Raw genomic sequence first — 22,814 nt, forward strand, 5'->3', positions numbered from 1 at the left:
AATCTAGGTGTAAAGTGTGTCCTTATTCCAAACACTCCCTGCTGGACAACAGTCACAGCTCATGGGTGCTTATCCCAGATAAACACATGTGACCAGCCCTTGCCAAGCTACTGGTGGGACTGAGTTATTGAAAATATCTTCCACAATTTAGAATATTTGTGATATATAAGGAATCCTTCTGCAACACAGGATATGAAATCTTCTAATAGGAATGTTACATAAATGGGAAAAAATCTGTTTAAATATGCAATTGGCCCAAAGAGGAGAAAATACATTAATAACTAATGCAATTATATAATCATCTTTAAAAATGTATGATGCCCAATTAAATTCCATCCAGTAATAGTTAAGTCATAAGCAGCCTCAGGATACTTCATACAAAAATATATTTCTGGTAAACACCACATTGAAAACATAGCTCAAGCATGCAAGCGCTGCCTAATGGCATAATTATGTGCTTTTAATCTGGTGCTGCTCTGATGCTACACCTAAGAAAATTACCCCAAGAAAGGACCACTTTAAGACTCCATAATCCCCATATGGTAAAGCCAAACTGAAAATTCAGGACAAATAGTGTTCTTCAAGCTACAACTTCAGATTTATCTGCAAGCCTGTTTCCCTACTGGAAATCTCAGGCCTCCCTGAAGTTAGGATGTGCAGACTTTAAATACGGGGTCAGAGGAGCTCATATGCACAGTGAAGAGGCAGTTCTAGAAGGTCAAAGCCGAAACTCCATCTCAGCTTTATCATCCTGGGCAAGCTCTTTAGTGTCTCAGCACTCTAGACTCCTCCTTGGTCAAGCACTAACCACACAACCACCCTCATGGAATCTCCTAAAAGATCACAAAAGACAGCAACGTTAACAGAGCCGTGCACTGGTGAACACGACCATGATTTTCACTAATGCCATCTTAAGGTACATCCCAATGATGCTTTGCCCATCAGCACAGAGTACATCGTCCTAAGAAAGGTCAAGAATGCCCCTTAATAGCATATGAATTATGAAACCAGGTAGTGGTGGTGCACTCCTTTAACCCTAGCTCTCTAGAGGCAGAAATAGGCAGGCCAGTCTCTGAGTTCAAGGCCAACCTGGTCTACACAGGAAGTTTCAGGACAGCCAGAGCTACATAAACCCTATCTTAAAAAAGAAAAAACAAAAAACAAAAAACTGAACAAACAAAATGGTATATGAATTACAAAACAATGAATGAATCTCAAAAGCTTTATGTAGCTCAACAAAGCCAACCCCATAGCTATACTGTATGACTCCATTTGTCCAAAATTCCTGAAAAACAAAAAGAAAAAGGAGACTCTGAGCTGACGGAAAAAGGAGACATCTCGCCAAAGCCTGAGATGGGAATGAGAACTGAGTGCGGAATCTCAAACTGAATGGGGATGATGGCTGCCATGCCTACAAATTATGAAAAACTATGAACAGTATGTTGATAATAGGTGAATTCAATGAAATGTAAACTATACTTCAACAAAGTATGCTATAAAAACAAAGAATATAACAAAGGTGTACTGTAAAAAAAAAAAAAAAAAAAAAGACACATTTCCAAAGTGTTCCCGTGAAACTTGACACCCATCTGCCATCATCATTCAGCTATAGACAGAAGGGAGCAAAAGTGAGTGAGAAGCAGTGGTTCAGTTGGATTCTATCACAACTCCTAGCCTCTTCCCGGGCAACATCTCAGCTTCTCTAATCCTTGCCTTCCTCATCTGTGATACAAGAAGAAAGCAATTTCAGAGACTACAGTGCATTATAAAGATAATTCTCACCCAGTCATTCTCTTCTAGTAAATGGCATCATCATTCACCTGCTGGTTTGGGTCTCATAATTTAGATGTAGCTCATGATTCCCTCACTAGCCAGTTCAATCCAAAGCGTTAGCAGGTCGCTGTGGCCTGTCTTCAAAATATACCATCCAGCTACTTCTCACCAACTCCATGCAGTCACTAAAGCCCCTCAGGGATACAGTTGAGCATCTGCTTCCACTGACCTTCCTGCATCTACGTTGGATCCTCAGAAGCCACCACTACTCTCTACAGCCAGAAAGACAGGCAGAAAACAGGCCATCTCTTCCACTCCTGCTCAGGATGCACCCATGGCTTCTGTATCAGCCAGTTTCCTCATCATGGGACCTCATCTCAAACCCTTCCTCTTGCCTGCTGACCTAGCTCCCTCCACACTAGCCTTCTTGTGGTTCCTTCTACATCAACCTCCCATGGACTCCAGGCCCTTTACTCTACCCAGACAAACTGGAGTGTGTTACAGATTTGTTCCCTTTGTTCAAAATTCAAAATAGGACCCTCACCCTATTAAAAGCATCACTTCCTCTCCAGCAGGTTGCAGCCCCTAACTAGACTTGTTCCCTTGGCAGCACAGCTGTATAGCTCATCTGTGTATTTATTTACTGTCTATCGGCCATTAGCACACTAACTCCAAACAAGTGAGACTTCAATCTGTTCTATCCCCAGACCCTAGAGTCTGCAATACGGACTGGCACACACCAGCATTCATTAATGCTGAATGAACAAATTTCATAAAGCATTTAGTATTAGGTCTACTACACCGGACACTACCAAAAACTGTTAGTTGGCAGTAATTATAATGTCAGTATTTGCATTTGTTGCTATTATTGTATTTTACAGATAAGAATATAGGACCCTTAACAGCCCACATCAAACTTTAGTCTACATTGTTTCCAGTTCCATGAGCACAGAATAACTGAACTGAGCCTCTCACAACAGGACCTACGGGAAGTGCAAAGCATTTTCCTCACCATTCCAGTCCTGCCTCCTTACACTATCTCCTAAGGAATGGCTCATGTTCTGAGACCCCTGGGGCATGCTCTATAGCAGTAGTTGATCGTCACAAGGTGCATCAACAGGAATAGAGACATGAGGGTAACAGTGAGAGGTGGGTTTGTGGAATGATCTCCACTTACAGAGGAGGCAGCTGAGCAGCTTGACTCAGACCACGCACTAATTTATGGTGAGCTGGGCTGCAGTCTAGGACTCTCTCTTTCAAGCACACTGCATTACCCTGTGCAACCACGGAGGAAAAAGAAAGGAAGAAAGAGGGAGAGAGGGAGGGAGACGGGGACACAGCTGTCACAGCTGCACCTATTTCAAATGGCATCAACTCTTTGGGGGAAGAACATTATTCATCTACATAGAGATCTCCACAGTGACATTCTTAACTTTGTCCAGAACACAGGAATTTTCCTATCTCTATCTTGGACACTCATAAACAACCTGTGCTCACTTGGACTGTGGGGTTTTATGCTTTGAGTATGCAAGTCTTATAAACTCATTAGCATCCATCAGGCTCAGAAGCCTTAAAAACCTGACGTTTCACTTCCACTCTCAGAGGGTATACACTTAGGAATATCGATGTCAGGGTTCCGCAGCCCTCTCTTACACACCTCGTTATGACACTTCAGGAAAAATGCCAAAACCTGAGTCCAGGAATAGAATACAACATGGAATTTCTAATATCACAACCAGGTTATCTTTAAAACTCTCCAGGGAACATGAAGAGAGGAGATGGCAGATGAAGAAAGGGACCGAGTCCTCGCCCTCTCCACACATACCTATGCCAGCATGTGACACGCTGCCTTACTAAACTCAGTTGCAAGGCTGTGGGGGAAATGCAGGTTCCAATCCCTAGCCCATTTTAATTGGGCATTTTCACTACTGAGTGGTGGAAGTCTTGACAGATTAGGAGATGAGCCCTCTCTAGCTAATGGCTGGCAAATCATTACTAATTCTGTAGGCTGCCCTCCCACTTAGCTCACAGCTTCCTTTGCTGTGCTAAGGCTTTTGCTTCGATGGGCTTTTCATTTACTTTTGAGTTTTTTGCTATATTCTGTGTGTCACATCCGTGAAATCATCTCTAAGGCCAATGTTATAATAGTTTCCTGTTTTCTTCTAGAAGCTTTGTGGAAACACCTAAATATCTACCAACGGTTTTGGACAAATGTGGTATATACTTAAAACAGAATGCTATTTGGCCTTACAAGGATGGAAATTCTACAGTATACTACAACCTGAATGAACCCTGAAAGTGTCATGCTGAGTGAAGACAGTCAGTTGCAGAGGGGCCAATGCTGCATGGTGGCATTTCTGTGAAGTCTCTAAGAGTCAAGTTCACAGACTCAAAGGGAGGAATGATGGTTGAAAGAGCCGAGGAGGAGGGAAATAGGGACTTTTCAGTCAACAGCCATAAAGTTGCAGTCAAGCAATCAGCTCTAGACAGCAGCTGTTCAGGGCCCAGCCTGTGGTCAGCAATGATGTACAGGACCCAGGTATCCTCCTGTCTCTGGGTTTTTACATGGGTGCTGGGGATCTGAACTCAGGTTCTCACGTTGGTGCAGGAAGCACTTTATGAACTGAGCCCTCTCTCAGTGCTCTACAATGAAAATGTTAGGTGTAAAAGGCCATCAAACTGTAACCTGTATTATACCTTGTTATAGAAAAGACTTAACCATTCACTCTTAGGAAGCTTACAGAGGCTCAGCAAATTCCCTAACTAAAGCTTTCTGTGTGTCTCATGACAGGCAAGGGCTTAATCAGCAGCAGCCCAAGGAGTGAGGATTGAGGGGTTCCTCCTTAATCCCCAAAGAATGTTCTACAAGTACTCCATGCCTCAGAGTGTGCAGTGAACATTACTGTCATCAACATCAACTCCCATCTCCCTCATGACCTCATACAAGTGCGTCACACACACACACACACACACACACACACACACACACACACACACATACCACTCCAGAGGGCAAATCAACTATAGGCCCAGCTTTACACCTTTACATATTCCACTTTGAGTGACATCTTTGGCAGAGCTGCCCTGTGTTCCTCTGAACTGTGTTCCACAGCCCTCCTGAAACTATCCCCCCTTCCTTCCTGTATCCTATACGAGTTTGGGAATACTCTGAAGCCAGTCTCTCACTATTTTCCCACAAGCTCCTCTAGCTACCTCTTTATCTCTAATCGAATTTCCAGAAAAGGGGGAGGAAACACAGCTGTCGTCGGCTGATCTCTGAGCAACACTAGTATTCATTTCTCAGAATCTCTGCAGGTCAGGACACCGTGTCACTTCTACTGGCTTCCAGGGCTGCTGGCCCTGAGGTTTACCTCCAGTGAGGATGATGAAAACGTGCTGTGACATCTCTCAATCATTCCTCAATTCTACACTAGAAGCTGTCCTAACATCCCAGTCAAATTGTAGACAAAGCATAGCAGCGCTCCTGTTAGTTCAGTCAGCCCCAGTCAGCAGGCTCTGGGCGATTCATACTCTCAACTCCACGTGTCCGCCTGCCACATCACACTTTACACGGCTGGAAACTTAACCCCATCCTGCCCTGTGGTTTTCGTCATCCTTTCTAAAGCAGCTGACATCAAAAAGTGCTAATCTCTATCTACAACTCTACAAGTAACAGCCATTAAACAATGTGGGAGTCACTTTGTACACTTCTTAAAATATCCCCTTGCCTACCCTGCCCCAAAGGCCTAGTTGGTCTTGTTAACTACAATAAACTCAATGCCTGGCCCCTAAGCACCTATGCAAAGCTTCCCCAGCAACCTCAGAAACAGTCCCCATCGATTTACCATGTCTAAATGGTAACCCAAGCCGGGCGGTGGTGGCGCACGCCTTTAATCCCAGCACTCAGGAGGCAGAGGCAGGCGGATCTCTGTGAGTTCAAGGCCAGCCTGGGCTACCAAATGAGTTCCAGGAAAGGCGCAAAGCTACACAGAGAAACCCTGTCTTGAAAAACCAAAAAAAAAAAAAAAAATAATAATAATAATAATAAAAATAAATAAATGGTAACCTAAGCCAGCTTTCCCAAACAACTGTATTTCTTCCATGGCTAAGACACAGAACCATGATGCTAGGTGGATAAAAGCAAGCACCCATTCCTTTAAGTGCAGTCCCACAAGTACTGGGGGTGAGGAAAAGTTCAGATAGAAAAGACCCAGCACTTCTACAGGAAGGAAAAGAGAAAATAATAGTAGATGGCTTTGAGCAGGAAAAGCAAGAACAGGGAAAGATTAGACCCAAGGAAATGGGAAGTTCTCGTGGGATCATGCCAAAGTTAAACGTAGCTGTGGATGCATACATAAGACCTTCATTCCTGCTCAGTGTGGAGCCAATGAGCCCCAAAGCTGCTCAATTTCTCCCCAGCACTTTTTCTAGACTCAGCACATATTTCTAGAAATATGGATTTCCATGAATGTCTGAAAATCCAGATCTCACTGAACCAAACTCCCAAGTCTAGTTTCTGAAAACACTCTTTCACACTGAATTCTAGAAGGAATTCAGACATTTAGACACTAACAACCCTAACTTAGCCACAGTCCTCATCTGGGCCCCGCTTTTGGTGAGGAGCAGTCTTCTACCCCTCAATCATCACAGAGAAAATCAGTGAAGACCCTTCCTACCTTTATTTGCAGCATTTTAAACAAAAGTCAGAGCAATGAGTGAATGAGCGACAGCATCTTCTTCCACAGGTCAGGAACACGATTTCTCTGAGCATGTCTCTCAAGTTCAAAACAAGTCTTGTAACCACTTCGGGAATGGACTCCCCAGCCCTGACACTGGTCACCCCAACAACTGGCTCTCGTCCTGATGGTAACAGAACAGAACTTCCAAACTCTGACCTCAGCTCCAAGTTGGTTGTTGTTCTTGCACTGTGCACAGCTCCATGGGAGGATGGAGACTGAGAGCTGGGCATGCTTCTGTTTCCTCCTGGACTTTCTTTGGATTCTATTATGTAGTGAAGTGCCATGACTAGGAAACACCACAGATCACTACAGAGACTAAACATTCTGCCCTCCACCCAGGGGTCACTACAACCCTGCAACTACTCCAAGTGTTCATGCGGGTTAAGGAACCCCAAAGTACAGATGCAAACTCCAAATGGGAGGAAGAGCAACAAAACCATGCACCTGATAGCACACAGCCACAACTTCCTCCTTATGATGTCTCCAGGCTTCAAAAACTATTGCATCATCTCCTCAGCACCCTGCTTCTAAAGGGCTGTCTCAAAGGCTTCTTTCTACTTTGCATATTAAAGAATTCAAAGATCAAAATTTTTACAAGGGGAAAATAAAAGTAATGACAAACACATCCATGTATTTGGCCAAATATGCAACTGAGTGACTTTTTAAACACTCAAAACTGCTCACTGCACAGTGGAAACTTACTTTCCTTTCTCGACTCAAACTCTGTCTGAAGCACGTGTGGATGCATCTGGAAAGCCACAGCTATTCTTTCTACAGAGGGCTCTCTTTCCATCATGCATTTCTCATGACTCTCAGAATATTTTTACAGTAAGAAGATTTGCTTTTTAAACAGTCAGTCTCATGCTACTCCTGAAATTCAAAGTACATACACATACCTATGTATATGCATATATGTGTGTGTGTGTATATATATATTCCATGAAGCCTTCTGATGCGCTCTCCAGTAAGGTGCAGAACAAATTACTTTTCCTTCATCTTCTCTCTCCCTACGCATAAGTAGTTACTGGCAAGACTCTGAGAAAATATATTCCAAAACAAGTTGTTGGTCTAATCCTCTGGGAAAGTGGCAAAGGAATATTGCAAAGTTATCACTATTAAATGTCATACTCTAGACAAATGCCAAAGTTAGGAATTAGTAATGTGTTCATTTAGTCAGTGTCTCTCTCTCTCTCTCTCTCTCTCTCTTTCTCTCTCCCTCTCTCTCTCTCTCTACACACACACACACACACACACACACACACACACACACACACACACCACTTTCCTACCATGAATGAAGCAAGCATGCCTTCATCCTCAAGGTATGTTTGGGTGATGGCCACACGAGTGACCTTTTTTCTGTGTGTGTGTGTGTGTGTGTGTGTGTGTGTGTGTGTGTGTGTTTTAATTTTCACAAATATATATGTTATATAATTGGAAGTGTAAAGCCTGAAACTACAAACACTAAGAAATCTTCGCTAGACAGGTACCGGCACCTCTGACAGGATTTAAAGCAACTTTCACAGCTAACATTTCCAAATGACAGAGGGGTGGCCATGCCTAGAAAAAGTCAGTGGCCTACCTGTTAGCAAGGAGGCTCAAATTCAGAAGGTCAAGTCTAACATGCCTCATCCTGTTCTTCTGTTAGCCTCTTCAACGTCACACCCATTCTAATCAAGTAACTTCGCTTAGCCGTCCTGGACAAAAATTTTTCTGAGAAGGGACTGGTATGGTTGGTATCTGCACTTCATCCTCTCAACTGGAGCCCTCTAAATTTCAAAGAGAGCTGAGACGCTTCACTTCCCGCACACATGTCAAAACTTGGCTCTACCGCATCAGATTACCTCCCAGTCATCCAGAACTGTTGGAGGAGGCAATCACAGAACCCAAACAAAATACATAGACTTTTAGTGCGTAGACATCACCCAACCTCCTGGGGCTACCGGACTCAAAGAGGCACGGCAGCGTCCGACACAGAAAAGTTACTTGCAGAAAGGAAACCACCTTTCTCAGCAGCACGACCCCGCCTTTGTCTGCCGGGCAGGGGCTGGCGTCGGGCCGCTGACCCCATCCAGCCCCCGGGGCAGGCAAGGCTGGCATCTGGCCGCGGGCAGCGCAGCCGCTGCAGCCAGGGTCTCAAGGTCTGGGTCTGCAGGGCCGAGGATACAACAATGAGCCGAGCAGCAGCCCGGATTCCCCGCCTCTCCAGGGGGCCCTCCGCCCCAGCGCCCCTCGATCGGGGCCGCCGCCCGGGCCCTGCACCCTCGACCTTCCCAGGCGGCGCGGGCCATCGGGCTCCCGGCCGCCCGCTTGCGCCGGAGGGACCGCGAACCCACCCCGCGCTGCTGGCCAACGTCAGGGTCCCCGGGGCCGGGGTCAGGCAGGCGTCGCTGTGTCCCCGCGGGCGGCCGCCTCGCAAGCCCCTCGTCTTTGTGTGCGAAGTAAGTGTGGGGCCAGCCTACCTCGCACAAAGGCGCGCGGCTCCCCGGCGCGCTCCGCCGCTTGCGGTGGTAGCCGGTACCTTGGCCGCCGAGGTGGCGAGAGGGCGGTTCCGACGGCGGTTGCAACGCCCGACTCTGAAGCCCGTCCGGCTCCGGGCGGCTCTCACAACCCGCGGCCCCGCGCGTCAGAATTAAGTGGCGGGGCGGGGCAGGGGTGGGGCGGGGCCGCTGAGTCATCTCCAGGCCACGCCCCACGCTCCGGCCACGCCTCCCGAGCCTCCGGCTCGGGTTGGCCCAAGTGGGCGGAGATGAGTGCTCGGGGTCCTGGGTCAGGTGGCAGGGGGCCTCTGTTGTGTTGCTTTGCTTTGGTTCGCTTGGGGACCCAGGAAGGAAGAACAGGGAGGTAGAAGGAAAAATTGTCACCTGCCTAACGGAAGGTGACAGATGCAAGTTCACTGGGTCCACATTTTAAAATTCATTACGCACCTGCTTGTGTGTGCGCTCGCTCATCTTTCTGTCTGTCTTTATGTATGTGTGTCTTTTTTGTCTTTCTCTGGGTCTCCTCTGTCTCTTACTCTGTCTGTCTCTGCCCCTCTGTCTGTCTTTCTGTCTCTGTCTTTTCTCTTTGTCTCTGTGCGTCTCCGAAGTCTTTCTGGGTGTCTCTGTCACTTTCTTGCTCTATCTCTGTGTGTCTTTGTGTCTCTCTGTGTTTCTGTGTATCTCTGTCTCTCCGTGTTTCCTCCTTTCTGTGTTCTCTCTCATTCTCTCTCTCTGTGTCTCTCTCAGTCTCTGTCTCTCTCTCCAGACAGTTGAATTCCTGCCAAATATTTTTGGAAGAAAACCCAAAAGGAGTTTGTTTTAATTACACAAACTTACAGCCAACTGAAGGCTCAGAACCCATGACCCGGGTTTTCCTCCCCACCCTCATGAAAGGGCAGTTGGAGACTTAATTCAATGAAGGACTGATTCTGACATTTTTAAAATCCTCTCTAATTTTCATTCTCTGGCTCTCTTACATCGAGATGTTTCTCTGGCCAATCCAAAGGTTCTAAGATTACCATGTACCTGAGGTACAAAAGCAGGACCTGTCTCAGGGAAAATAAGGCCATCAGGTTGATGGTTCTATATCAAAAGCTTTTTAATTTCCTTTGCAATGGATGACTAACGATTTATTTATTAGGAAACTTTTCTGACACAAAGAGCTTAGGTATTATTCACACAGAAAAAAAAAAAAATGCCCTCAATGGATTTCAGTGAGCAAATTACTCATTCCAAAGGCATCTGTCCTACACAGTGCCCTCAGCCAGCTCCTGGCCATCCTCCCTACCCGGAAGACTCCTGAGCAATAGACTCGCTCACCCCAGGATTTACATTCTTCATTTTAGTCTGAAATATGACATGTAATAATTACAACTTTGCAATATTTATTTGCTACTTCCATGTAGAGTTAAATCAACAACTTGTTTTAGAATATATAATATAATATAATATAATTAATATTATATATATATATATATATATATATATATATATATATATATATATATATATATATATGAGCCTTCCCAGCCTGAGCAGCGTTGCACTTGCCCTTCACTGTCTTCTGCTGTCATTTCCCCTTGCCCCTGCTTTGCATGGCCTTTCGTCGCTCCAGAATGGCTCCCTAGTCACCATCAGAACTTGGGTTCCTACCTACATTCCTACTCTTCCCCACACTGACGTGAACTCTTAAGTTCTTACTAAAATGGCTAGCTACCCACTTCCCCGTTTACCTGAAGCGCCACACTTGCCTCTGGGCTCTGTTGCCACAGTATGACAGGGGTGTCCTAACCAGTCCTGGCCACCACTGTCACAGTGTCCCAGCTGCTTTCCGGGTGAACTTTTCAGGACAAACTGCTCAGTTTCTGCTGCTGCTAAAATCTCTATCTGCTTTAGCTGCTTTTCTTGCCACTTCGACAAAACACCAGCTAGCAACAAGGGAAGGAGGGAATTACTTTGGCTCACAAATCTGAGTCCTTCCTGGTGGCTGGTGTATCTGATGGTAACTCCTTACATGATGACCAGAAGCAGAAAAGAATGACAGTAGAGCCATGTGCCAGTTATCACTTTTAAAGCCCACCACTAGTGATAACGCTGACAAGCACACCCGGAAGATTCCATAGCCCTCAAAATACCACCACCGGCTGGCTGTGGGCCACACACTTGACAAGCATGGGACCTGAGTCAATGTCTAACGTTTAACAGGTTCCCAATTGCTGCTACGAGGTGAAGTTCAAGCCTCTTAGAGCAGTGTTCCCAGAGGAGAACATCCTCCCCTGAAATCTGGACCATGCCTGCATGCTCTCCCTACATCCCCTAAGCACTCAGGACTTTGCTCAGCCCCTGTGCCACACACAGTTGCTGCATGGCCCTGCTCTGTGACTGTTGACACCAGACAGCAGGGTGAGTAGGTCACCTCATATGTTCTTCCACACGCTTCTGCCTCTGCCTGGTACACCTCTACCCACTCCCAGATCCAAAAGCCTCCCTGAGTCTAAGGCTCCTCTGAAAAGCCTTCCTGACCTACACTTAATTGAATGGGTTCATTCTTCCCATCTGTACTGAGCACAGCATTGTAATTACCACACTGAATTGCTAATACACATTTCCTGGGTGCGTTTTGTGCTTGACGTATATATATTTATCTATACATCCCTAGGCTTAATTTAGCATATGTCCTATAAGAAGTGCTAGGATCTAGATTCTATACTCCCTATAATATACAAATTGAAATCCTATCCACTCTCACCCCAGTAGAGCTATGTTTGTTGATAAGCCCTGTATAGAGGTAATTAAGTTAAATTAAATCATAAGGTGACTATATGTTAGTTACTTGTCCTGTTGCCCAAACAAAATACCTGAAGGAAGCAACTTTAAGAAGAACAGATTTATTTTGACATATAGTTCAAGGAGATCATTACAGGAAAGGCACATGACAGGGGTGTCAGGTGGCTCACACTGTTCCAGCCAACAGAGGTGAATGCTGGTGCTCAACCTCTTTCTCCTTGGTATGTAGTCCCAGACCACAGCCTATGGAGAGTGCCACCCATGTTTAGGGTGGGGTGTTCCACTTCAGTTAACCTAGTCTTTATAATATCCTCACAGATATACCCAGAGGCTTGTGTCTGGCAATTCTATTAACCACAATGACCTTATAGGAAGGAAAGTGACAACCCCCCACCACACACACACACACACACACACACACACACACACACACACACACACATGCACACGGACATGTACACACATGGACATGGACACGAACACAGAAAGGAACATCCAGAATCCAGAACAAGAAACCTTAACTGAAAACAATCGTTCTGGCATCTTGACTCTTACATTCCAGCCTCCAAAATGGCATCAAAATAAAATAAAGGGTCTTACTTACTCCTTGCAATCTGTCGTGTTCTTTTATGGCAGCCTGACCAGGTGATATAAAAAGCATGACTTTGAGTCTCACTCTGGTAAAACCCTACCCTACCAGTGTGCCTAACTTGACCCTCCGAAGCAGACTGGACAAACTTCCACAGTGTCAAACATTGGGCAGAGTCTGAATGTGTTGATGTGACCACACAGCTTTTCCCTTTCCTGCCCTCCCAGAGAAATGGAAGCATACAGTTTGTTCTACTGTCTGAGATAAATGCCTTCAGAGCCTACCCTGTGGTATCAAGTCCCACGTTTCTTTTAACACAAAAACAAAAGAGAGAGCAAATGTTTACTTTGATTTTTTTTTTCAGTTGACAGCAGAGAGTATGAAACCCACTTTTGGAAGCTAAATGTCTCACAACCCTGGGGAACCAGAGGATCCAGTTAAGCTCAACTAAGCCAATTTAATTTGGTTTTCCCTGGAGCCATTGTGGGTAGACCCTGGAAATAAGAGCTTTAAAATCATACCTTTATAACATCTGTCACAGCGCCTGTACCACAGCTGATGTGTGATTGGTAGTTGTTGAGCAGCTAAACCTGGTAGTTCTGAGAACAGCTAGAAGTCCCAATACCCTCAGGTGATTCCACACCCCACAATGAGTCCAAACATGAACAGGACTCTGGGAATGCCAGGGAAACCAAGGACCTACAAGCACACTGAGCTGCATGATAGCTTTCATTTCTGGCTGACTCGGTTCTTTGTCAGGTCATGGTAGGCCTTGGCAGACTGGCAATGGCCAAACAGAACACCAGAGGAAAACTCCTCTAAAATGCATTGTGAGTCACTCAGCCCACCACGGTGACAGATTCTATAGTCTCACATTACTGGAAAACATATGTAGTCAGCTTCCAACTTCGAGCACTCATCCATAAGGTAACTTTTGAACTTGGCATTAGCCTCATGCATTTGCTGTGATGGGAAGGGGGAACTTTAAAAGTGATGCCTAAAGAAAACTGAAGAGCAAAGTGAGCATTTGGAGCATAAAGTAGAGAAAAAAATCCACTTGGATTAAGACATGCTGTTTTTGTCCTTTGGCGGTTTCCTTACATGTCATCTTGCAAACCATCCTAACCATCATCCGAGGGGGCTCTGAAGGCACAAGGCAAGCATAAACGTTCCCTGAAAGAGTCCTGACAGATGTGTCCTTTTGTGCCTTAAATCTTCACTGTCTCATACATGGGACTCAATAATTTATTCAAAAAACCCCAAAGTTTTCATTTTGAAATCATATGTTGAAGCCATGACTTTTATCCATATCAGGTTCTAATGTCTACATCCATTACCTGATACATTAGCATGATTACGTCAAAACTTAGTGTCTTCAGATAAATGAGTCATTTTCTCATGGTGCTGTGGTAGTATAAGCAAGGCTCAGCTGAGACATCTCAATTCTGTCCCATGTAGCTTTCATTTGGCTCTGTCAGCTGGAGGATAGCCAGGGACTGGCTTGTCCTGAGTACCCTTCAAGTCCAAAGCTGACTAACCTTGTCAGCTTGGACACTTTGGACCTCGTTCACTTTGGCCCTCCGCATGGTGTTTTAACTCATCACTGGTGGCAGATTCTCTCTTCTCATACTACTTTGAGATATACATAGTAATTCCAAGCTATTCTCTAGTTATAGACATCCTCGTGTAGCACACAAGTCCATGCAATCTGATGGAAGCAGTTCCTCAACTGAGGATCTCTCTTCCCAGGTGACTCCAGTTTGTTTCAAGTTGACAAAGACTAAGCAGCACAACAGTGGAGGGTAGGCAGTCTCCAGATATGTCTCTAGGTTATGAAAAGCCCAAAGCCGTTTGCCATTGTACGTTAAACTCATACGATAGGTTCAATAGTTTATTATTGGTCTTATGTCCTAAACTGGTAGACCGACATAAATGTTAGATTTCTATATGTCTGTTTCTTATTTAGTACGAATGAGAAGGGGTCTAAAGAACAAAGGCTTTGGACAGGATATAGTTAAGGTTGATGGGGTTCTAAGCCATAGCTAAAATTCAATCTATGGCATATTAGATTCCAAAACTGCAAAGCAAACTACTAGAGACTATGTGATTGAGGACACCAGCCCAGCTACGTTCAATGCTAAAGAACTCCTAAAGACAATTCAAGATGCTGACAGGGTTTGTGGCTCACCCTCCTACATCCACCTGGTCATGCAGCTTACAGTCCTCTTCTAAGCCCATTTCATCTCATGTGTTGTGGTCGAAGCACTGAATTTCTTGTGTTTTGCTGACTGTCATAAGGAACTATTCATAACCCCTCAGCTCTGCCCACCTGCTTCAGTGCATGGCCCTTTCTACCATTAAGCCAGCAGGGACTGGCCAAATTCTTCAGTGCTTCTAATCCGTGATTTCCATCTCAGCCTCTAGTGACAGTCGGACCATTGTGGAGGCCCACAAAGGTTTCCTAGTGAGATCTGAGCTTGCTTTACCCAACAGAGCTGCATTAGAGGATTGCTTGACCATGTGCATGGTTACCAGGGGACTGGAAAGGGTCTGCACTTGGCTGTGCTGGGGGGAAGTCTTTTGCTCTGCCCCTTGGCATTCCTATATATAGCCCTTTAGAAGAGCCAGAAGGGGCTGGTGGACAAGGATCCAGGCCCTCCCGAGGCTATCCTGTGTTTCTGTTTCTCTCTCTTCTCTCCTTCTATCTATATCTCTTATCCCTCACAACACAAGAGTACCCTGGGGTGAAAAATGTGGGAGCCAGTCTCCCAACTGGCCTCTCACAGACTATCTCTCTGTTTTACAGCCAACCAGTATGAGACCTTCCCTGCATCTTCAAAATCCCATCACAACATGGCATGGTTTGGATATGGTTTCAGTTGTGTCTTCTCCCAAAATTCATGTGCTGGGAGTGTAGCAATAGGAGGCTTTGGGCTACCGAGATGGAGCCTCATGGGAGGTCCTTAGGTCACTGGGAACCTGCCTTCAGAAGAGATTCTGAGTCCAGCCTCTCTGGCTTCCTGTTGCAAGATGTGATCTCTTCCTCCCACAAATACCCCAGGTTTTGATGACATCTAGAATTAGCCCCTACAGAAATCAAACTGAGGCCACTTGATCTTGAACTTTTAGCTGCCAAACCCATGAGGTAAATAAAACTTTTTTCTTCATACAACTAGACTGTCTTAGATATTTTGCATGGTAATGAAAACTGACTAACACCCAACAGGGCATAGCTTAGCATATGGCAGAATAACTACATCAAGGTATGGGTACTCTATAGTCCAGGAATCTGGGAGGCTACCTTAGAATTCTATCTACACAATTATGAGCATAGGCAGATGGGTACAGAGGCAGACAGACATTCTCTGGTATAAAATTTCTAGAACTCAGGTCAGCAAGATGAATCAGAGTGTAAAGGTGTCTGCTGCCAAGCCTAGCAGCCTGGGAGTTTGATCCCTAGAACCTACATGATGGAAGGAAAGAACCGATCCCTGAAAGTTGTCCTCTGACCTCCACATGGACACCCTGGCATGCATGCACATGAAATAAATAACATAAAATGTTTTAGAAGGGACACTTCCTGGGGGAAGTATCCCGCAAAGAGTCCAGCAGTGACTCACGTACACCCGAAAATGCAGGTCTGAGAATACTAGTGCTGGTGATAACTAGTTGAATCTATTTCTATCCATTCACTCAAATTCCACAGTTCAATATGCGGTAGTGTTCACTGAGCCCTGCTGACCCGAATACCGAAAAACAAAGTTAAGAATATGTCACCCTAATTTTATAGCTTAAATAACATAGTGGTGTGAATACACTATGCTCCACTTATTTTGATTGGGTGTTTGGCATAGTTATTACATAACGGTAACCCAATATGCTATCACCCTGGGACTTTTTTTTATTTATAGGACTTACTTGTGGAATATATTGTAAAAAGTTCTGTGATTTGTCACAAAAAGACAGTGCACACATGCCTTCTAAAACAAAGAGTGCTTAGAAGTCGTTAATAGTCTTAACTGTCAACTTGATGAAACCTAGAATCACTATGGAAACAAATCTCTAGGCATGTTTGTGAGGGATTTTCTAGCCTAGCTTAATTGAGGTGGGAGGATCCATCCTAAAATTGGGTGTTACCATTTTACAGCTTGAGGCCCTGGACTGACTAAAAAGAAGAAAACAAGCTGAGTAGTGATATTCATTGCTCTCTGGTTCCTGACTGTGGATGCAGGAGCTGCCCCAAGCTCCTGCTGCACGCCTTCCCTGTGATGACGGATGGTACATTTAAACTGTGAGCCAAAATAAATTCTTCCTTACTTAAGCTGCTTTTGTTGGGTGGGCTGTCACAACAAGAAGACAAATAGCTAATTCACAAGGGATAAAAATGGCATACATGAATTGGCTTATAGCCTATAAGCCAGATAGGATAACCTGTTACATTAAGCAATCTCTTTTGTAAGCAAAGGAATAGAATCATTTCATTAAATCTGTTAATAATATATTAGCAAAATATGATAATAGTTAATAGCATAATAACAAAAATAAATATTGTCCCAGTAGGACTCACCCATTACAGAGCATTTCACAAGCTTCCTGCCTAAGCTACATCTCACAAGATGAATGAACACTTCGTTATTTCTAGAGAGCTGAATAATTTCAAAAAAATTACTATATGTATTTCTTAAAACATTTAATTTCCTTTTGAGGAGACACATTCTTTATTGTTTGGAGTTTTAAAATCAAAGGGGCTTTGCAAAAATCCTGGTACTGATTTGTAGATATCACAAAGAATCAAGAGGAACAGCTGTTAGTCACTAAATAATTACCGAAAGGTGCAAAGATCTGAGCTTCACATCTTTTTCTTTACATGAACCTAAAACCAGAAAAGAAGGATTTCCTGAGGTCTTCCTGTGTGTTTAAAATGAAAAATCTGTTAAAAAAAGAAAAAGAAAAAGATAGGGATGGTGCACAACTGCTCATCCTGTTGAACACATTAAGATAGCTAATAGTTGAGGTTAAGAGATAAATGACCCATATATGCATCTGAACAGTGAAGTTCACATCTCTGTAAAAGTGACTAATGTAGAGTCCATACATATCACAGTCTACTTAGAAGTTTCTATGATCCATTCCAACTTTTTTTGTTTGTTTGTTTTTTTTTCCCTTGGTTTTTTCGAGACAGTTTCTCTGTGTAGCTTCGGTGCCTGTCCTGGATCTTGCTTTGTAGACCAGGCTGGCCTCAAACTCACAGAGATCTGCCCGGCTCTGCCTCCTGAGTGCTGGGATTAAAAGCATGCACCACCACTGCCCAGCTAGGACTTTATTCTTCAGAGATGTGTTCAGGCTGAAACTCTGAGCTCAGTGGTTAAGAGTGCTTACTCAGAGGACAGGGCCTACAAGGGTCTGCACCATGTCTTCTTCATATATATTAAATATATACGTATTTATTAATAGCTATTGGCTTAGTATTTTTATGGAAATCCTGACTATGAGAAAAAGTGGGTCTCTAACTCTTTTGCCTACTCTTGGGACTCTTTTCCTCCTGTTGGGTTTCCATGTCCAACTTTGATATGAAAATTTTTGCTTCGTCTTATTATATTTTCTTTTTTTCATATTTTGTTATCTCTTAGAAACCTGTTCTTTTCTAATGAGAGACAGGGGTGGATCCAGGGGGGAGGGGAGGTAAGGAGGAACTGGGAGGTATAGAGGGAGGGGAAACTATAAACGGGATAAATTGAATGAGAAAAGAATCTATTTTCAATAATGAAGAGGAGGAGGAGAGCACTTACTCAGTTCCCAGCACTCACACTGGTGGCTCAGGACTGCTTGTCATTCTAGCTCCAGGGGATCTGACACCCTCTTCTAGTCTCTAGCAGCACTTGGACACACATGATGCACATACAGACAAGCAGGCACACACGTAAACATAAACAAATAAGTAAACACACTTAAAGAGATCTCTTTGTTTGTTTTGTTTTGTTTTGTTTTGTTTCTGGTTTGAGCTCTGCTGCCAGGTGCCTTTGAACAAGGATTTAACTCATTGTGTCCTTCATTTTCCTCTGGACCTGGTGAATGATTCCTCCTGTATACAAAAAGCTCCACAATTGTAGTGTTGCTGACAGACTTGGTTGGAGAGCAAAGCTGTTTAACCTGCTTGATGTTTACTAGTAAAGTCCAAACTGCAGCTAAAGTGAAATCTTGCCAGGGAAGGTTTTCTTATTAACTCTGCTTAGAGACACATGTCTCCCATTTGAACTGCTAATGATTACTAGATTTTCAAAGTCCTTTCCCACTAGCAACACTTCTTCTATTCTGTCACAACCAACTATAAGACGAAGCAAAGCTCTAACTAATGTCTGCATCCTCTGGATCACGTTACGAGGAGCGTAAATTTAGAGACAAGAAGGAATAATGAAAGACACCCAGGTTCGCCTCCCACCGATCCTCGGGACATGCTGCCCTGTCCTCAGCTTGCAGCCTGCCCCATGCCCTCCCTCTTCTAAGTAAACAGCTGAAAGACATAGCAGGGCATACTGACACACACCTGCTCCCCTCAGCGCATTTTTCTTTGCAGCAACTGCTTAAGCCACTTGTTATCATCCCCACCATTCATACACGAGTTCTTGTAAGGAAGGAAAGAAATGCTAATCTATCGTAGATATTGTCTTGATCTGTGAGAGACCAAGAACATTGATAAATCTCTACCCAAAATAATGAGAGACCGAGGCAGAGACAAAATTCTGCAGGAAGAGAAGGAGTTTTTTTTAAAAAGGAACGAAAATGAAGAAAACAGCTACAAATACTCGGGGGGGGGGGGGGGGGATACAGAAACACTGTGAATCATTTGTCTGAAACTGACATGACATGAATTAGAAAAATGGAACTTGTCTGTGCATGTCCAGGGTGAAGCAGGAAATCTGGAGACTTCTATAAACGTTCAATAAACACTTTTCTCAGAAAACTAGAAGAATCTAGCCTCGTGAAAACCAATTTTAAGACCTATTTATTCGCAACTTGCTGAAAGGTCCTCTGAGAGATGCCTTATCTGTGTGACTAAGTAAGAACAAAAGGTCTCTTTTCTCTCATAACTTCTCTTCTTCCCCTAGAGCCCTCTTATCAAGTATACCCCAGATGGTCTCTTTACCACACAAACTTCAAGACAAAACTTCCCTATCGAGTGCCCAGCATGCACTAAAGCAACCACACCAAGCTACTGTTTCCTCTACACACATCTCATAATTTCTCCTCCCTCTCTATGAAACTTTGCCTGGCTGACAGGTGCATCCCTCATGGAGTGAATATCCATTCCACCTGCCTTCCTTCTGGTTGCTTCTGGAATATGTAAAGTATAGTATGCTCAATTCCTCAAGCCATCTTGCAAAGGGGCCACATGAGCTAGCCTAGTCAAGGAAAGCACACACACCAGATTCCTCTGAACCAGACAACTGGCTTTTTCCTGTCATTAAAAACAAAGTACCGTATCAGGAAGATGGCTCAGTGGGTAAAAGCCCTTATCATTCTAGCCTGGCGACCTGAGTTCCATCCCCAGAGTCCACGTTGTAAGTTGGATAGAGTAGTACACATCTGTAATCCCAGCACTCCTGCAGTGAGAAGGGGGCCGTGACAGGAAGAGTTGGCTGGGTGCTCATGGTCAACTAAACTGCAGTGTCTGCACAGCAGCAGAGACCCAGCCTCAAAACAAGGACAGAGAAAACTGACTCCAGAAATCTTGTCCTCTGACCTTATGCCCACAGACACACTCATCAACAATTAATGTTTAATGATTTTAAAAAGGACTCTTTTGCTGGAGATAAGGACTCATTGCTAGAGTGCTTTCCTTGTATACATGAGTCCCCAGGGTTCCCCAGGGTTGATACCCAGCACGGCCAAAAAAAAAAGGATAGAGCTGTTTTCTCCATTAACTGTGTCGGAAGGAGGCAATGTTAGTGGTTCCTTTCCAGATTTTTAAGTTTCTCTGTGTGGAAAGAGTAAACTGGATTTGGGAAGAGAATAAGTCAACGTCAATTAAAAGTACAGTAACAAGGCTGGGAAGGAAGCGAGTAAAGGCACTTGTCACACAATCTGGTCACCTGAGTTCCCTCTACAGAATCCACAAAGGGGTGGAAAGAGAGAACTGAGTCTATACAGTTGTCCTCTGATCACCACACATGTCCTATGGCATGTATCCCCTCCCACACAAATCGTGCTTAGAGATATGTACTAAAGAATCACAAAAATAATGAGAAAATCAGTGTCTGCTCTCATTAGCTAATTTAGTATATGTCCTATATTCTAATGTTTATACTCATGGGTTTTGCCTTAATTCAATTGCAAATTTTGAAAGTGGATGAGACTCACTGTTTAAATGTCTTCAGTGGTTGGTACAAAAAGTCCTTATAAGATGATAGATATTTATTGAATAGTATTAACAATCCATTGGTAGAGATTGAGAATGGAGTGATCAAGGTGCTGGAGTGTGTGTTTAGGATATGGGAGGCCCTGGGTTCAGTCCTCAGCACCAAAAATCAAAGAAAAAGTCACTAAGATGAAAGAATTAAGCTATCACTGGGGACTGGTGAGAAGGCTCGGTGGTAAAGAGCACACACCGATCTTGCAAAAGAACCAAGTTTGGTTCTCAGCACCCTTGTGAGGTGGCTCACAACCACCTAAAACGCCAGCTGCAGGGGCATGTGATACTTCTGGCCTCTGCGGGAACTTGTATTCACATGAATACATTCATACAAAGACACACAAAAATATACACAATTTTAAAATAAAAATAAATATTTTTAAAAATATATTATTATAAGTTGGGCAGAGTGGCTCACACCTATAATTACAGCACTTGGGAGGTAAAGATCAATAGTTCAAGGTCACCCTTGCATTCATAGCAAGTTCATAGCCAGTTTAGACCAAGAAAAAAATGATATCATTATCTCTCAATTATATAAACTAATAAAACTTAGCTCGATAGTTTATTCTTTCAAACTTTTTATAACATTTAATACTTTCTTAACTAGATTAGATATTTTCCTGCTACATGAATAAAGGTACAGAAAATAGTTTATTTTATTTTGCTTCTTAAATTTAATTACTTTTTACTTTCTGGCTTTCACAGATTCTAGGGCTTTCAAAATTACACTTATTTATTTACTTGCAGGGGCAAGCACACGTGCCATGACACATATGTAAAGGCCAAAGGGCACCCCGTGGGAATCAGTTCCCTTATTCCATGATGTGGGTAGTGGAGGTGGTCTCAGGTGATCAGGCCTTGCATCCATCGCCTCTACCTGCTAAGCCATCTTGTCAGCCTACACAATTTTTAAACTATGGGTATGATCTGCTGTGAAGGGCAGAACTGAGCATTTCACTGGGAAGCTGATAAAGCTGAACTTGGTGTTCCTCACATATTTACCGGCCTGCTATTCTCAGGATCAGTTTAATGGGTAAGAAACAAACCTCATCCTCTCCATGGAGCTGCTGGAAATGCCTATGTCAGGTACACTAAGAGCAAAGGAGAAGACAAAGGTTGTTGTTTTAACAGAGTTCTCCACTTTTCTCAGTGCTTTCCCCATGACAGGCAGTAAGCCCAGGGGACTATTAATGAGGCAGCAAATTAATATGTATGAGTTGGAGTCCCACAAAGAAGCTGATAAAAGGTATTGTTCCCACTGCCTAGGTTGGACTGGCATTACAAGGTAGAGACCCAGTTGGCATATGGCTGACAAGATCCAGATGAACTTTCTTCTTGGCTTACTAGAGAACCCAAACTTTCATTGAACAAGAGAAGATATAATGAAAGATACAATTGGGTCCCTTTTAAAAATCAGTAGAAAGAGTGGGTGCATAAACGTTTAAAAATAAGGTAGCAGATGGGGAGGTAAGGGAAGGAGGAAGTGGGGTAGGAGGGCACAGTAAGAGAAAATGGAAAGAGAAGAAAAACAGGCAGGAAGTGTTAACCACAGGCGTGTTTGTAGTAGGAGGGAGGAGAAGGAAATAAAGAGGCAGGGAAGGAAAAGGAAATGGACAGGAAGAAAGACGGGGTATTTTAAGGCTTTGTGTGTGTGGAGGTCACGGCCTCGCTGAACTGTGAATGAAAGACTAAGGAAGCAAACCTTCCGCTGAGGGATTCTTGCTCCGTCCCTCCTGGCCATTGTTTCGGATTTGCTAAGATAACAGTATTTGCAGAGAGTGCAGTTGCTGTGCACATGAAGCTGAGGCTTTTATTGGTTTAGATACTTGGGGAACGGACCTGAAACTGCAAATATGGAGGAGCCCTGTCCTTTTGTGTGAGAAACTAAGCCCTGGGGGGAGACGCTGTGGAAGCAGACAAAAGTCAAAACCCAATGATATTCTGGGATGTCACACAGATGCATAAAATCATACATGTTCAGCCAGGGAAACAGAGGAGACTAGTGGGGGAGGGGGAGAAGAGAGGAGGGTCAC

The 22,814-nt window shown here is 44.0% G+C and overlaps 1 protein-coding gene across 2 annotated transcripts in view; it reads right to left on the reverse strand.

The window, feature by feature from the left end:
• Fam107b (family with sequence similarity 107 member B) overlaps positions 1-22,814 on the reverse strand; it is a 212,950-nt gene that overhangs the window by 59,664 nt on the left and 130,472 nt on the right. The window contains exon 1 of one of the 2 annotated variants that reach the window (XM_036187764.1): positions 8,975-9,114. The exons of the other annotated variant lie outside the window; for it this stretch is intronic. The gene's annotated coding sequence lies outside the window, so the exon portion shown is untranslated. Of the gene's footprint in view, positions 1-8,974; positions 9,115-22,814 lie in introns of those variants that run through there. 2 annotated transcript variants of the gene reach the window in all.

This window comes from Onychomys torridus, chromosome 5 (assembly GCF_903995425.1).
Source record: "Onychomys torridus chromosome 5, mOncTor1.1, whole genome shotgun sequence".
NCBI lineage: Eukaryota > Metazoa > Chordata > Mammalia > Rodentia > Cricetidae > Onychomys > Onychomys torridus.